Source organism: Sturnira hondurensis, unplaced genomic scaffold (assembly GCF_014824575.4).
Source record: "Sturnira hondurensis isolate 20B ecotype Veracruz unplaced genomic scaffold, ASM1482457v3 Scaffold0013299, whole genome shotgun sequence".
NCBI classification, from domain to species: domain Eukaryota; kingdom Metazoa; phylum Chordata; class Mammalia; order Chiroptera; family Phyllostomidae; genus Sturnira; species Sturnira hondurensis.
This window is the reverse complement of record NW_028085930.1, coordinates 1,068,177-1,082,227: the sequence shown is the minus strand read 5'-3', so window position 1 is coordinate 1,082,227 and position 14,051 is coordinate 1,068,177. Positions and strand designations below refer to the sequence as shown.

At 46.9% G+C, this 14,051-nt stretch overlaps 1 protein-coding gene across 4 annotated transcripts in view; it reads right to left on the bottom strand.

The window, feature by feature from the left end:
• The window catches only part of NMNAT3 (nicotinamide nucleotide adenylyltransferase 3), a 97,401-nt gene extending 83,942 nt beyond the window's left edge, over positions 1 to 13,459 (bottom strand). For all 4 annotated transcript variants that reach the window (XM_037061180.1, XM_037061176.1, XM_037061177.1 and 1 more), the window contains exon 1: positions 13,240 to 13,459. The gene's annotated coding sequence lies outside the window, so the exon portion shown is untranslated. The remainder of the gene's footprint in view (positions 1 to 13,239) is intronic.
• Between the last annotated feature and the right edge of the window lie 592 nt (positions 13,460 to 14,051).

Here is a 14,051-nt window from a genome sequence, read left to right as displayed (position 1 = left end):
TGGACACAGTAACATCACCTGGGCACTCGTTAGACACGCAGGTTCTTAGGCCCCACTCCAGACCTACTGAGCCAGAGATTGGGGCTGGGGCCCAGCAACCTGGAGCTTCACAAAATCTCTAGGTAGGTCTACAGCAGCTCAAGTTTAAGAACCATGGCTCAAAGGATGCGTGTGACAAGCCCTATAAGCAGCCTTCATCCAGCTCCCAAGACTGATGTCTGCATCACCATGGTATCAATCCAGCCAAGGTCAGCTAGTCCTGCGAGGCCTAACCCACAAGAAGCTCTTCTCCTCCCTGGGGCAGAGAGGGTGGGTGGAGGCCTGGTGGTGAGCCACTGCTGACCAATTAAGGAGGCAATGCCATCCTTGGGTCCACTGTGTCTTAACCTCAATTAATCCACAAACTAGTTAATCAGCCCCCAGAAAATCCAGTGTTCACTATAATTTTATTTTTGCCACGATTTTTGATGATCACTGACCTCCTTCCACTCCATTACCCTTGTTAATTGAGAATTGACTATGCAGTTAAAATGAATGTTTCCTCCGCTAACAGAGCTGTACCAGATTCATCTTCAAGTCCCTTGCAGCTCAAAAAATGTGATGAGTCTACGGATATATTGATCTGACACAATTCATTTCACCAAGAATTCATGAAATTACCACTCAGAGGTCACCTATCATGCATTCATATGTCCAAAGGCTCACAGGAAAGAAAGAGAATTATAATTGAAGAATAACATTGTATTTAGACAGCTAACCCAGAGCTTGGCCAAGTCTGGCTGCCTGGTTAGCAGTGATGTCTGCTTTAAAAGATGCTCAGCACAGTCTACAGATGGGCAAGTCCTTGAAAACACTGAGAAGATAAGCTAAGAACAAACACTTGGGGGCTATTTTAATGAGGAAAAATGCAAAGAAAGGTGAGGCTAATGGGAGATTGAGGAATCGTTTATTTATTCCTATGCTAAGTCTGAAAATTAAAGTTTCCTGTAAAACCCAAAAGATGACAGAATCTGGCAAAGAAAACCTGCTAGGGAAGCTGCAGTGACAGTGGAATTCCTATTAAGTCGTATGTACCATGACATGACATGTGACAAAACACCACGGTCCTTTTCTCACATCACAGCACAGCAAAGGCATAATGCCACCACGAAGCCAGCTCACCTGAGGACAGACAGTCACACACTGCAGCAAATCTCTCAGTGATCGGGGATCAAAAAAGACCCAGTCAGCTCTCGCTCAGTTACTTCGCTCAGGACTGACAATCAGCAGCTCAACAAAAGCACCTGTACACCTGGGCAAGCGAGAATCAGGTCTGAAGACACGACTTCCTGCCCCCCACCCCCTGCCCGGGACTGTCCCACCTGGCCCCATTACCTCCTCCCCCACTGCCCCCACACTCAGCCCCTGTGTCATCTCTCTGGGGGTCTCTGGAGCATACAGCTGTGGCTAATTCAGCCAAAGACTGAGTTCATTCTAAGGGCTCAGTGATAACTTCAAAAAAAAGGCAATTTTTTAATAATAAAAAATTATAAAATACGGAAAATATTGGAGAAAATACTATAATGAACTGCTACACAAAGGTCGCTAAGCAATCATTAACAACTTTCCATGTTACTTCACCTGTTTTTACCTGGAAGTATATTAAAGTACATTATAAACAGCATGACATTTTCCCACTAAATACTTCAAAAATACAGGACATGTTCTAAAATAAGGGCACTTTCTTACTTATCCACAATACCATGACCACACCTGACAAAATTAACAATAGTTAACAAAAATTCCTCAATATCACCTAATACCAGTCCAAATGTCAGTGTTATTTATGTCTTTTCAGTAAATAAAATATTAATGTAGCTGCAGTCACCCCAAGGGAGAAAGCAGGTGCAGATGCCCCTAGAGGGACCCCAGGAAGCAAATGTGCCCCATCCCTGTCCCACCTGGGGCTCCATCATTCCCAGAGGTGCAGGAGGGTGGGAGGGGGCGTTTCCTCTGCAGACTGGGGGAGCCTTGCTCCCACAGGCCCATGGAAAGCAAACATAGCCCGTGCCCCTTCCAGGCAGCCTGTGCTGGGTCATGTCTCTTCTCCTACTCGGCGACGGGTTCTGTCCAGAAGGCTGGATCTGGAGGCAGACAAACCTGGCTTGTAGTCCCAGTTCTGCCCCCAACAAACTGTTTGACCGTGAGCAGTTGCCTAACCCCTGGGAGTCTGTCTGCTCCTCTGCAATATGGGAAATAAGGCCCACCTCAGAGGTGGTCATGAAGTCTGAATGAGTGACACTGGCTCTGTCCCAGCATACTGCCTGGGCCATAACAGGTTCACTGAAGTCTAGCTGCTGACAGTTAGGGCGGTAGTAATGAACTTTAAAACTATAAGGGAAGCCAAAGACATTAGGGTGAGTGAAGGCCAGGAAGAGAGAAGCCCGCATCTGGCGATCTCTCAGGCAGTCTTTTCCTAACTCCTGCTTCCTCAATGAAGGATGGTGTTGCCAGATAAGTGCTAAAGAATGGGAGTGGACAGTCCATTCTGTGGACGATTAGACAGAATGGTTCCCTTTGGCCATCCTCCTTGGCAATCTGGTGTTTCCTACTGGCTTCTTACCAGCCCTGAATCTCACCCCAGACTCCCTAGACACCTGCTATCAGCTACTCTCCCCTGCTCTGTGTTAATAATCACCACTGCCCCTCACCATCATCACTGTTTATTCACCATCAACATTACTGTTTATTATGCATCTATTATGTTCCAAGAGCTTTGCTAGGTAATTTTCAGTCATCGTCTCCCTGATTCCACACTCCAATCTTTTCAGAAAGGGCTGATTATCCTCCTTTATAGATGTATCAGTTGCCTGTTGCTGCTGTAATAAATGGTCCTAAACTTAGTAGCTTAAAAAAAACCAGACATTTTATTATCTTACAGCTTTGGGGGTCAGAAGTCCACAAGTGCTACTTGTGGTTCTACTTTTGGAGAGGACAAGCTATCAGAGGGGTGATCCTGAGCTGACCAGCAGGACTGCAAACAACAACACAACTGGGCTTTGGACCTGGACCCATGAAGCCAGACAGAGCAGGGTGGGACCAATTTCAGTTTCAGTGACAGGTGAGGAAGGAGCCACATAGGGCTGAAGTAACTGCCCTAAGAGATGTGATTACAGATGAAATTAAAGGAAGTGGAAATCAGGCCACTCCAAAACAGGTACTTTGGCACCTCCCCCTGCTCTTCCTTCTCCTATCCCCCATCCAGGCTCCCTCTGTACAGTGTGGACACAGAGCTCCACGTGCCAGGCTGTGTAAACATGAGCTGCCATGACCACAGCCCATGACCTCTGGGAGGCCACAGTCCGGTGACAGGAGGCACGGTAAGTGCACGGTGGAACAAGATGTGGGGCCCTAAGGGAAGAGGATACACATAACTGGCTGGAGCTCTTGAGAAAGCCTTCCAGTCTATTTTCCTGCATGGAGGATGGAACAGAAATGCCATTCACTGCAGCAGTATTTGTGATAGCTAAAGACTGCAAAGTCGGGGCCAACATCTAAATGCCACTGAATGGGAGATGCACAGTGAGCCCTGCCTTGTCAAGCCTAGTCAAATCCTAGAAGTGTGAGAGAGAATAATTAAATAATTGTTTTCTTTTAAGTCCCTAAGTGTTGAGAAGTAGTTCTTGGTTTGTGCTCTTGTCTTACATTTCGTTTTCCAAGATGGAAGCTTTCTGATAAGCTTAGAACAGTTTACCTATGATCCCAATAAAGTTGCAGAAGCAACCTTGGAGGGACAAGCATTTAGTTATCCTGGTGAAAAAAGAAGTAGTCTAGAACAATGAAACATGATGACTTTGGGTGTAGGGGACTGGTTTGTTTTGGCCTGGCAAATGTGACTCAGCTCTGTATGGAAAACCTACAGAAGCAAAGTGGTGGGCAGGAGCCAGACCTTCAAACTGAGTTTTCCCATGGGAATCAGGCCTAGAAAATGCATACAGATTGTTATGGCTTGCTCTTGCTAAAACTCCATCACCCTGGTCTAAAACAAAAAATGTGTATTGTCTATCTTCAAGGTAATATCCAAAGTCTGGATGAGTTCTCCCAAGCACAGAGCTAATGAGCTCATCACCATTCCCCTCTGCATGTTATTTTCATTTCCTTGGTTGTACCTAAAATGTAGACAATAATATTCTATGTAATAGATAATAAATCTTTCTATGATGTAAGACCCCAGGAAAACAATAAAAGCCTGTCTAGGCAAGGGTTGAGGCGCTCCCCTCTTGAGGGAGTGGCCGAGGCATCCATAGGCACTCTCCCCTTGAGAGAGTAGTCGTGCCTGTTCCCTTTTTCTCCACAGGACTGTTGTCGCCTGTGCATTCATTCTCGGGGTAAGCCACAGCAGGCGGACTCTGCTGGCCAAGGTCCACCACATTTGGGTACCTATATGTGACCCACAAGAGGCACTATTCAGCTGCTGGATACACAGGTCTGGGCTTGAGAGAGTGTGTGATGGAGACAAGGATGCAGGAGGTGTCTATGAAAGGTGAGAGCTAAAAACTAGCAGCAGGGATAAAATCATCCAGGTGGAGTGTACAAACCAGAGGAGTCAAGGAAAGAACCCTGGGGACGCACCACTGAAAATGGCAGCAGAGGAAAGGCCATAGATGGAGAAATCAAAGAAGAAAGCGGAAGAAAGCAGAAGGAAAATCTAAGAGGTGGGCATAGTCAGATATATCATATGTTGCACAGAAGAAATGGACAGAAAAAGACCAAAAGATTTGGTAACGGGAGGTCACTAGTGACCTACAGCAGAGCAGCATTCCTGAAGGGGTGGGGAAAAACTCTCAATGTATTCCCGTTAATGCAAAATACTCGAACCAAACGTTATAAGACCAAGAGCAAACAATGTTGGACTCCTTGCTTGATCTTCTCAACAACACTGGAGGAAAAAGGGAAGAAAGGAAAAAATGAAAAACACATGATAGAAGGAGAAAAGGAAGGGAGACAAACTGAATATTGACACATTGAATAACCCCCATCTGCATGACAGAGAGGTGACAAAAGGCATAAGGGTGATCAAACCAACTGCCTTTTGAATTTGTCCCTTTTTTTGGGGGGTAGAGCGACTAGAAATAATTCTTTTGTTGACCACTCACAGCAGTGACAAGGACAGGTGAGAAGGTGTGTATAAGCTCAGGGGGTCCACAGGCTTCAGGTGAGCCACTACTGACGAACTGTGGTGGCTGAGCACTCAGTAGAGGAGGATGCAGCTCGGCCGCAGTGAGTGATGCCTGCCAGGTACGCAGGCACCGGGAACAGGGCCTGAACCCCATGGGTTCCCCATCTCATTCTTCATGGAATGAATGCACGTTGAACCAGAGCTTAAAGCAACATGGCCTCGTTTCTCTAAAACATCAGGAACATGAATCCTTTCTACACAAATTCTAAAATGCTGTAACTCAAAGCACATAAACTTTAGTCAATAAACCCTGTTGAGCATGCTACATGAACAATTTTATATCATTCTTGGAGTAAGTCCTTCACTTATAATGACAAATATTCTAATAGCTTTAATAATAATAACTACATGGGGAATGTTTCTAGACTCTGCTTTATGCCCTCAAACTCCTGTCATTATTCCTCCTCTGCAGAGGAAAAAACAAGCATATAAAATGGATTGGGACCCACAACACTATTGAGTGAATTAAGCTGAAATGTCAGCACAACCATCTTGTATGCCTCAACTGTGAATAGATATTTTGATGAAGAGCTCACTAAATCTTTAATTGGAGATGGAGTGTGACGATATAAAGGCAATGACTACAAAGCATTTATCAAAGTGTCTAAAGCCATCACTGCAGAAATTCCCTCCCATCTTCTGGTATTTGTGTCAGTACGGTGGACCCAGTATTAATACTGAAACACGGCACTGGGTGCAAATGAAGTTCAATGTTTTCTCCCAATGAACATTTCTGTTAAGACCCTCTTAACGTACTTCAAAAATAGCAGAAAAAAATCAAGCTACAACAAAGGGGGAAACATTGCCACAATAGAGAGAAATCCTACTATACACAGGCCCCTTTTTAAGTACTGGGTCTTGGACCACACAGCTGCAGAACACTAGCATTCTGCCACTTCAATCCAATACCGGCAGTCTATCCCAATTCGCAGGGGAAAATAGGGTAATATTTTTCTTATTTANAAAAAAATAAAAAAAAAAAAAAAAAAAAAAAAAAAAAAAAAAAAAAAAAAAAAAAAAAAGACCCTCTTAACGTACCTCAAAAATAGCAGAAAAAAATCAAGCTACAACAAAGGGGGAAACATTGCCACAATAGAGAGAAATCCTACTACACACAGGCCCCTTTTTAAGTACTGGGTCTCGGACCACACAGCTGCAGAACACTAGCATTCTGCCACTTCAATCCAATACCGGCAGTCTATCCCAATTCGCAGGGGAAAATAGGGTAATATTTTTCTTATTTAAGTTTCCCATGATTTTTCATAAGCTTTTGGGGCTGGTTAGTACTTAATACAGCCTTCAACTTAGTACAGACGGATCTCTGACTCGGCACTGAAAGATGGTCACTTTCAGGTCAGTGCGCTGATGACGTTCGTGTTGTTCAGGGAAGGATGTGTGGGCAGACACTGTCAGTGCTGAGCCCCGAGCACTCAGGCCTCGCCACTGCAGAGTAGCCAGCTTGACTTCCACATGCCAGCATCTGTATCCCTTTGCCCTGGTGCTTCCCCTGGTGACTAGAAGCTGCCACAAGTCCTGGAGAATTCATTCCCCCCCGGAGTGGTGCACAACCAATAAGGGGGACATCAATGACATGAGCACACCCAGCCACACCAGACAGCTAGCCCCCTGGATGGGTGTTCCGCACTGGCTGCTGGAGACTCCAGGCAGGTGTAATTCCAGTGGTCCAAACTGGTGACCTGCTTGATGGTGCACTCCTCTGGCTTATGATTCTTGCTAGAACTTCCTGGGATCTTCTCCCAAATAAATCACACAGACCCAAATCCTTGTCTCAAATAAAGACGCATGTCATGACTTTCTAATGTTTGGCCAAATGAATGAGTTTGAGAATTGAAGTTCTAGGACATGCTGCCAGCCACGCACTAGGCAGCAGAGGATGCACAGGCACAGGGCTGACACAAGGAGAGTTGGCCTTAAGAACATACAAAGCAGTCCCCAAGGCACTGAGTACAGAGACCTGAGCTGGACAAGAAGCCAGAGTGATGTGGGCTGCCCCAGGCAAGGGCTAACGTATGGTGTACATGTTGGAGCGGGGGCAGGGGTTGCTGAAACTTCACCAGTGAGGCTCCCAAAGGTTGCAGACCCAACCCACCCCCAATTCCACCCCTGGGAACCAGATGAGAACCATGGATGAGAGAAGCTGGCGAGGAATATGAGGCTACAGGGCAGGAAAGGACAATAGCCTTCACCTTAAAAACCCCGAGACTCTGAGTCCCCAGGGCCACAGTGAGCACATCTGCAGGCCGTTCACCAGCAGACAGAGTGCACGTGTTCCTCTACCAGAGGCGCGAGGCAGGCAGCCAAGCCCGGCTTCAGAAACTGTTGATGGAAAGATTTAATTAGAGTAAGGCCACAAATGTTGTGCTCTTAAAAGGGCAGACAGCAGAAGTATCATTATTTAACTTGGCTCCCTTAAAGATGTTCTTGAAGTCACAGGAGTAATGAAATAATATAGAAAGTGTGAAATATGTAAAAAAGTTACTCATAATTCCACTGTTGAAATGCAATTCTTATCACCTTTGAGGCTTCCCTCGATGACTTATTATGAACACATCTTAGTGTAATGGCATTCTGTTCACCGAGCATGTAAAAACTTCCCACATCACTAATAATTGCATATTTTTAAATCCTATATAATATTCCACCAACCTGGTGGTCTATAATTTGACTATCTTCCTACACCGTATATTCGGGTCACTTCTAAGTTTCCACTATTACAAAAAACAATCCCTCTTTACACAGTAGTTCTTCTCATTTTTCAAATTATTTTCTTAAGACAGAATCTCAGAGGCCAAAGAACAGTGGTATGTCAGTGACACCTGAACCTGGCAGCCCTCCTCCTTCTCTCTGCAGTCATTTGATTATTTGTAAAACATAAAGTGGTCAACAACCACTGGCGTCTTTTTTGCACAAAAACACAAAAAGCAATAATAACGAGATGCATCATAAAAGTGACATAAAAGAAGGCCTGACACAAGCATTAAAATGCAAAGCATTCTTTGATACTCAGTATAGGGTTCATGCTGTTAACACCTATATCTGATCTTTATTTTATTATTTTTTAAGATTATATTTATTTATTTTTAAAGAGGGGAAGGGAGGGAGAAAGAGAGGGAGAGACCATCCATGTGTGGCTGCCTCCCCAGTGCTCCCTGACTGGGGACCTGGCCCGCAACCTAGGCACGTGCCCTGACTGGGAACCCAACTGACGACCCCTTGGTTTGCAGTCTGGCGTTCAATCCATTGAGCCACACCAGCCAAGGCTATAAATGAACATTTGGAAGTCAGTAATTTCAGGTTAGATTCCTATACACTAGTTCATGCATTCTGTCCTAATGATCACCTGCTCGTAGAGAAACATCTAGCCTTTTAAAGTCTGCTCTTTACCTGGCTTGGTGTGATTCCCTTACTGACACTGACATTCATTCTCTCCAGTGGGGTTCGTTTGTATCACTCGTTTTCACCATTCTTCCCCCCCTGCCCCCCGCTCCCAATTTCAAGTCCTTTTCAGCGGGGAAAACTGGCTGACAGCAGAGCTGATGGCTGCGGTTAGTATGCAATTAGGCTGAACAGGTTGGATGGTCTTGCTCCACAGTCCTCTCTTCTGAACACTGGACTAGGTGGGAAGGACTGCAATCAAGGCATCAAATCCCCACACATCTGCCTTTAATATGTTAACTCTGCTTCTGCAAGTCACTTCCAACACTCCTACCTGGGCTCTGTCCTGCCTTGACAGTTCATTTTGTAAGAGAGCAAGGGAGAGGGGGGAAGACAGGAAGGAAAACCAGCTCTAACTTAAAACCATCTTAGGAGCTCTAAAAACTTCCAGGTTGACAGATGGACACATTTCTTCCTCGAGTCCACAAGCCTTGTGGATTTCTGCACAGATGCCATTTCCCTTCCTTTGCTTCGGGGAACATGGTAGCTCCACTCCCATCTGAGTTCTACACCTGAGACTGGTGGGGATCAAAGGTGTAGGTTGTCAACAGCTCTGGCCAAACAGATAAAAATAACTAATCATATTCAGTCATGAAAAGAGAATGTTTCTTGGGGCTGTTGAGATCATATCTTATTTAAAACCAGCTTTTCAGTGTTGTTTCCTCCTTGTTCTCAATAGAGCTGAACAGCATTGAGGTGGGCGTGGCTTCCCTCCGGAGGAGGCTGACCTGGCTCTGCTTGCAGACAGGTGTTCCTGCCCTCTGGACAACAGCAGTCTGCTTTGCCCTCTCCCAAATGGCAGGTCACTAGCTACAACGTGATAAAATCTGCGCTGGAACCTCACCCTGGGGTACCCAGGGGGATCAAAGAAGAGAACAAATAGGCTCTCAGGTGGGCCCTTGTCATTGAGGAGAGGGTTTCAGGGCTCACCGCACCAGAACTACCCTCAGAGGTAAGTCCAGAGCAGCTGGAGAAGGGCATGCCTGGCAAGGTGCCCACTGGGACTACGGGAAGGTAGCTGCTCCAGAATCCAGCTTTAGGGGTTAGCTCTGGCCAGAGGCAGGGACAGCAGGGAGGCAGACATGCAAGTGAGATTTTCACTGGGCTGGGCACCGGCCCCCGAAATGGCATTCCTGGGTGCAGGAAAGAGCAGACAGCTCTCACTTCTAGAGGACACCACCAACCTCATCCAAGGCACTTTCACCCCAAAACCTGTCACTGAGAACCTTAAAGTGCCCTGAAGCGGATTTCTCCAGATTCCCAGTAGCAATAGAACACCTTTCCACTCCTAGGCCTTGGATTGGTGTTGTGGGTCTACGTGCATGTGAGACAGGGATGAGGAAATCATGAGTCCACTTTGGTTTGTTGAACACCACCATGCAGCACTGCACTGTTAAAACACAGGGACTGTCATCCCAAGGCCTGCCCTGCAAAATGGGATCTGTCTGTCTTCACCAGGGACCTAAGATAAACGAGCAAAGACAGACACTGGGCAGGACAAGCCACTTTATTTAAGAGCTTCGACAGCCTAAAGTGGTTTAACATAGATACATGGAAGATTTATCTAGATGATAAAATACCTGAACTTAAAAGTCACATAAATTATAATTTTGTGGGTTTTTTTCCTTTTAAGATCTCACATAGTCAAGTGCCTTAAGTAATGAGTGAAATGCACAGAACGTTGACTTCATTTCACACAACCTGTCTGGTTCGTGTGAAATGGTTCGTGTCTGCAGGGAGCCTTTGCTTCCCCATGGGACAGGTTCAGGATCAACACCACCCATCTGCATCTGTGGCCTTCCATCCCAGTGGAGATCTTTGGGAGGATTAATAAATATGAGAACTGTAGCTATCATTGACTGAGCACTTCCTAGGCCTTGTGCTGTGCACTTTCTATATTTGGATATGAGCACTAGTTAATACTTATAACAGCCCTATGAGTTAGGTACAGTGAGTGCCATTCTACAGATGCCGAAACTGAACTTTAGAGAGCTTCCGTAACATACACAAGGTCACACAGGTAGTTTTATCTGGCTCCAAAGCTGCGGTGTTCACCGGTAAGCTGCAACATAAATGAAAAAGCTTGGCCCCTACCCTAGCAGGTGCTCAGAAACACTACTCATCCTTCCCTACCTTCATACTCCTTTCTTTTAACATTCATTATGAGCTCAGTACTCTGCTGCATGTAGGACTTACAGAACTGGAGTCCAAGCTCCCAGACAAGGCTCAGGCTACTACCACATGAGGGTGAAGGTCAGGGGTAGCTCCCCGAAGGAGACCCACACCCAGCTGTGGGTCAGAGACACAACCAGAATAAGACAATGTTAGATCTTTTTCAACCCTAGTTTTACCCCATGACTTTTGCTGTGTTTTCTTTGGGCTGAGTCGTGAGGCCTCCTGACAGCATAGCTGCCCAGAAGGCCCTTTATCACGCAGAACACCCCTTTTTCTCCCGACTGGGCTGATGCTTTCTGGTGAAGCCACTGCCACAGATAACCCATCTTGCCTGCCTAATCACCCTGCACAGTCCCTCAGAGACATCCTTCACCCCCACCTCTTGCCCTCTTCCTCCCTTGTTTCACCAGTTTTTGCCCAGAATAGGGCATTTCTTTTTCTGGACAAACAGAAGCTATTCCTAACAATGGCAGCAACAGTAGTACTAACTTCCTACACACTGGGCACTGCTCTGTGTATTTTACTTACAGTAACTCATTAAATCCCCATAGTAACCCTCTAAATAGAGACTATTATTACTCCTATTTTAGTTCATTTAGGGGAAGAGGGCAGGAATTAATAGCTCTTCAGGGCAAACTGTACGCCAAACACTGTTCAGCTTGCACAGTCAGACCATAAGTGACCTGTCCAGGGTCATTCACATAGCTGAGAAGTTATGATTAAAAACTTGAACCCACATCTGTGACTGCCAAGCCTAGAGTTCCTCTGCCTCTTTCCAAGCCTGGCACTGCTGGGGTCTGCAAAGGGAAACAAAGACTGTCTTTTCTCCCTCTCCTTTCTGGACCCTTCCATTAATATCGGTTGTTTTTTTTTCACCACCACCTACAAATGACGCCAGACTGGTGTCTCAGCCGCCAGACTGGTGTCTCAGCCATGCCCCCCCGCCCCAAGCCTCCCAGCCACCTTTCACGGAGCAAATCCTGTCCGTACCAACAGCATAACAGAGCCAAAGAAGGGAATGGGGATGGTTCGAGTGAATAAAATACACCAAACAGTCGACAAGTGTCTCCTAAGGCCCCAAACTCTCTCCTAAATTCCTGGGGTTTCGAAATCTCAGGGGTCCTCAGTGAGGTGATTTTGGGGCAGTTTTACGGGTGACACTATTAATAAAAGTAAGGAAGTAACTGACGTTCAGTGGAGGAGTGTGAGCCTTATGTTCTGATGGGGCTCAGGTAGCTGGCAGTAACAGGTGAGGCTTTCTGGGAAATGGGCATCTGGCTGGAAGTGGAGGGGCTTTCCCAGGCAAGGTCAGAGGGCCAGCCGAGCTCCTCTGGGGTCTTAGAGCACCAAGCCCACCAGGCTGGAACTCAGTTTACTTCAGGTGGCCCGCCCACCCAATATGAGCTCCAGGAGGGCAGGGTCCACGTCTGATTACTCTTTCAATCCTCAGAGCCAGTGTAAAGTAAGTGCCAGTGACATGTTTCCAGAACAAAAACCAGTTACCATTTTAGAGAACAGGCTGTTTGAGAGATGCAGGCAAGGAAACAGGACTCAAAGAGAGGGAAGTGCGTTTGCTCAGAGGCAGCACACTACTACTTATCAGAATCAACATCCTGCGCCAGCCAGAAAGATCCTCCCCTTGACTTTACTTACGCACCTGGAGTGCTGCCAAGTCATGTACACTGCGCCTCTCAGTCATCAGCGAGTAGGGACAGTCCCATTTCACAGAGGAGAAAGTTAAGGAACTTCCTTTCACCCCAGTTTTCTGCAGGACAGCCCTGGTGGTCTTCCTGTCCTCAAACAGGCCACATTGTCTCTCAACAAAAGGGTCTTTAATCTGCTGTTCTCCACCCTGGAATCCTTCGCAGCATAAAGAAATGAACTCGAGTCCTTTACAGGTGGGGTCCACCTGTTATGTGCTCTCCCAGCACCCTGGATTTCTAGGCTCACAGCACTTACCAGTTTTAACTTTTACGTTTGAGTGGGTCTTGCCCACCAGACTGTGAGCTCCACGGTGGCGCTCACCACACCCATTTGCCCACAGCTGTGTGTACCCAACACTTAGACCAGTGGCGGGCGGGCAACTCGGTGGCACACGATAAGAATATGTGGAATACTCATTTGTATCTGCTATGTGCTGAAGGTGGGATGCAAACTCAGTCTGCCGACCTCGGGTCAGAACCACAGGAATAATGGGGTTAAGTTTGACAACACCGAGGCAAGAATGAACGGCGCAAAGCGGTAGAGGAGAACGTTCTGGGGACCTTCCGATCCGGGACCCGTTACCAGGATCCGCACCCTGCCGCCACCTGTTGCCCAGGCGTCCCAATTTGGGCCGGCTCCCACGAAGGCAAAGGCGGGCTGACCTGGGTGGCCCTGGCTGCTCTTACCTGCGCGTCCCGCGGTTTCTCAGAGGCGCTTGGCGAGCTTTGGGAAACTTCCGGGGACAGGGACATCGACAGGCCAGGACCAGGGGTCTCGGCCCGCGCAAAGCCCTGTACCCACGGACCTGGAGGGCAGAGGGCCTGACCTCGGAACACCCCCGCGAGGACCCACCCCCGCGACTCAGCGCTGGGGGGCGGGTCTACGGCGATCTCGACCCCGCGAGTCACCGGAAAACTTAACTCTAAGCCCCACCCCCTCAATGGGGGCGGGCCGTAAGGAGACCTGGTTCTGCACCCCGCCCCTTCGCCCCAAGCCTCCTGTACTGTCCCAAGCCTATCCCAGCCACCGTAGCGTTTCCTCTTTTTTCCTGTTTTGTATTCCACTTTATTTCTTACTTAATTTAATTTTGCTTTAATTTTAAAGATCAAATTAAAAATTATATTAAAGTAATGCATGACCACTTTTTACAAAATAAATTTTTCTGAATGTTGTTATAATGAAAGCAACAGGCCCCTCTCTCTTGCTTTCCACACACAGCCCTTTAGATCAATTCCTTCATTTAGTTCTTCTGGTGGTCACCCCCTTGTTGCTAAAAAAAAAAAAGAAGCTTACATAGCGATTTCTTGATTTATCTATTGACTTCCTGCCATGTTAGATGAGAATTTACTCTCTCTCTGTGGCCCTCCTTTCTCCTGACGAATTTACACCTCTGTTCTCAAGTCCTGCCCTGGTGAGCTCTGAGACCTCAAACCCAGAGTGGCTGAAGGTTTTCTGGGACCTGAAGCTTATAAAATGTGGGGGGCTGGGGGCGGGAAGA